Here is a 3,286-nt window from a genome sequence, read left to right as displayed (position 1 = left end):
AGATATTTTATTTTTATTTAATCCCAGAAACACTAGGGGTCATTTACTGTAAATCCGCCAACTGAGGCACCACTACCGCTGCAGGTGTCAGTCTGTGTTCAGGAAGCGTTCTCCGGCATTGCCGTCCTCAGCGGTTTTCAGTGGAACCGGGTTTCTTTGACTCGGCTATTTTCCATCCTAATCCTGCTGACCTCCTAGAAGCTGACTACATCTTCCCAAGACCTCTCCACTCATCTTCAAAGTGGAACAATTTGCTCCTTAATATGATTTATGATTATTTCTACAGCTTGTTCTTTCATGTTCAGATCTTTTAAAATCCCAAATGAGATCCATCGTCTCCCAGCGGAGGCCCGTGCACTTCCCATGGCCTGTAACCTGCATGGTGTGAGATGGTGGTAATCCCTGACACCCTGCAAAACCGTGTGTGCATCCGCTAGAACATGCATTTTAAAGGCTCCCTGGAATAATAATTTCAGTCTATGGTGGATGTATCAAATGGAATGAGCTCCTGAGTTCTCAACTCCCCCTCTGTGCCGGCGGCACAATGAAGAGACAGACCGCTGCTCCGATGCAAAGCACAGCAGTCTGGGCCCTCCAGCCGGACACTCCCCTTGCACAGAGCTTCAGACATCAAAGAGGGCATCAGGGGGAGTGTCAGACTGCTGGGGGCCGGCAGAGCAGCGGTCCGTCTCTCCAGTGTGCCACCAGAGACGGTGCTCAGGAGGAGTATATAACGTACAGCACAGTTTACTGGGTACAATAGACAGGAGTATGTAATGTACCACACAGCTTACAGAGTACAGTGATAAGCTGTATACATACCTCCCAACATTTTGAGATGGGAATGAGGGACACGTACTAGCAAATGTATGTAGGCATTGGACATGCCTCCTGCCACACCCCCTTAAAGGAGAATTAACCAAAAAAAAAAGTTTAATTAAATCTAAAAAATACTTTTTTTTTTACCACTACTATTCCTTTATATTGGCTTTTAAAATTTACAAATGCAGCAATTTAGAATTTGGATGAAAGGTTTAGCTCTGGGAAACACTTTTTGAAAGATAAAAAGTGCATTTTATATACAACTATATAGATCAGACTAAAATGAGGGACAAATGAGGAGGAAAGAGGGACAGAGGGGCTTACAGAGTACAGAAATCGGGAGTATGTAATGTACCACAGAGCATATGTAGTACAGAGATTAGAAGTATGTAATGTACAGCACACTTTACAGAATACAGTGAGCCGGAGTAAGTAACATGCAGCATGGCTTACAGAGTAGAGTGATTAGAAGAAAACCTGTTAGAGTCTGCAAATAATTTGAGACCAGGGAGGAGGTTCACCTTCCAGTGGGACAACGACCCTAAACACAACGCTGTATCTTGGCCTAGGCCAACAACGCCCAGGCCTAGGGCGGCACTTTGCAAGGGGGCAGCACAAAAAGAGTACCCTCGGCTAGTGCTACACTTTTAGTGTAGCACCAGTCTTATGGGGCGGACTGGGTCGGGAGGCAAACCGGTCTGGCACCCCCATAAAGCGGCCGCACTGCTGCGGGTATGATAATACCGGCAGTATCGCCATCAGGGTTAATGTTTATACAGTAGCTGACTAGATGATATAGCATGGGGTACCCAGGGTAGAAGGAAAGCTACACTATTTGGGTGAAACTTGCATGGCACCTACCTGGCTGCCAAAGGGCTTTTAATCTAGGGATAGTGCAGACACAAGAGACAACCTATACCTGGCAGGTAGGTAGTAGGACTCTCCTGCAATCCTTTGCTTGTGTCAGTTGTACATATTATGGAATCTTAATTTTATTTCTGTTGATTGCTGATGGAAAAAATAAACAGATGGATTTATTTGTTCCTGACCCAATCCTTCCTTTGCTCAATGCCTGGACCACATACCTTCATCACTGTGCTATATGTTTTCTGCCGGACCACTGGCATGGTTATATCCTCTTAGTCCTCTCCATACATTTAGAAGAAGTGGATGTAAACCCCAAAAAAAAAAAAAAAAAAAAATGAATTAAGGCTTACACCTTGTACAGTATAGGATTTCATGTCATCTGTGCCCAGTCTTGTCAGGAAGAGTTAATCCAGCTCTGAGCAGTCCTCTTATCTTTTTTCAGTGAGATAAAAACTGACACACAGAGAAATAGGAGTCAGTTCTTCCCCCTTGCTGTGAGTGACAGGTGATTTACATATCTCATGCACCAGCCTGAGAGAGACGTTCTGTGTACTTCAGATCCCCTCCTCCTTTCTTCTCCAGCTCTCCCAGGATTGGCTGCTCCACACCTCAGCATGATTGGACACGCTGAAGTCATGTGGTGACTTTTCTGGGTTTTGACTGGATGTTGGTGATCATAGCAGAAGTTCAGTGTAAGAAATACACAGGAGAAAATGCATATTGACAAGGGGGGTGTAGAGGTGGGCGGGGAGTCTACTGACATCAGATCCTCTAGGTTGCGGTCTGTGTAGATCTCCAGGAACAACCAGACGGGTCCTCACAGGGGACGGCCGAGGCATGGATCAGGAAGGTCCAAACGACGCGTGTGGAGCAGTTGGAGGTACTTGATCTCATAAAGTGGATGTAAAGACAAAAAGGATGTGCCTCCACATAGTGCAGGTAAAAGGGTGTTTTTACTGATAAAACAACCATATACAAATAAAAGCGTGATCACGATGAATAAAAACAAATGGGTAACATGGAGAGTGGTGTATGGGTCCGACGCGTTTCGACCTAGGGGTCTTCAACAAGGGCAATGCCATGTTACCCATTTGTTTTTATTCATCGTGATCACGCTTTTATTTGTATATGGTTGTTTTATCAGTAAAAACACCCTTTTACCTGCACTATGTGGAGGCACATCCTTTTTGTCTTTACATCCACTTTATGAGATCAAGTACCTCCAACTGCTCCACAAGCGTCGTTTGGACCTTCCTGATCCATGCCTCGGCCGTCCCCTGTGAGGACCCGTCTGGTTGTTCCTGGAGATCTACGCAGACCGCAACCTAGAGGATCTGAACGTCCAGACCTTTCATTCCACGTCTTTGGTGACACACTGCGCATGCGATTCCCTGTCGCTGACATGGGAATCCACGGGATCTGGTAAGAGTCTCTTTTATTTCTGCTTATTGGCTCGTCCTGCTGAGAGGTCGGTTTACGATGCAAGGTGACTTCTGACAATTATCGGACTACCACCATCCCTTGGAGTACCCCCATTTCCTGTGCAGTGGGACATTCACATCCATTTATGGACATTATGTTCTATTCACCCTTGGCT

The sequence above is a fragment of the Aquarana catesbeiana genome, linkage group LG11, assembly GCF_042186555.1.
Source record: "Aquarana catesbeiana isolate 2022-GZ linkage group LG11, ASM4218655v1, whole genome shotgun sequence".
Lineage (NCBI taxonomy): Eukaryota > Metazoa > Chordata > Amphibia > Anura > Ranidae > Aquarana > Aquarana catesbeiana.
The sequence above is the reverse complement of the archived record's forward strand: the minus strand, read 5'-3'. Positions refer to the sequence as shown.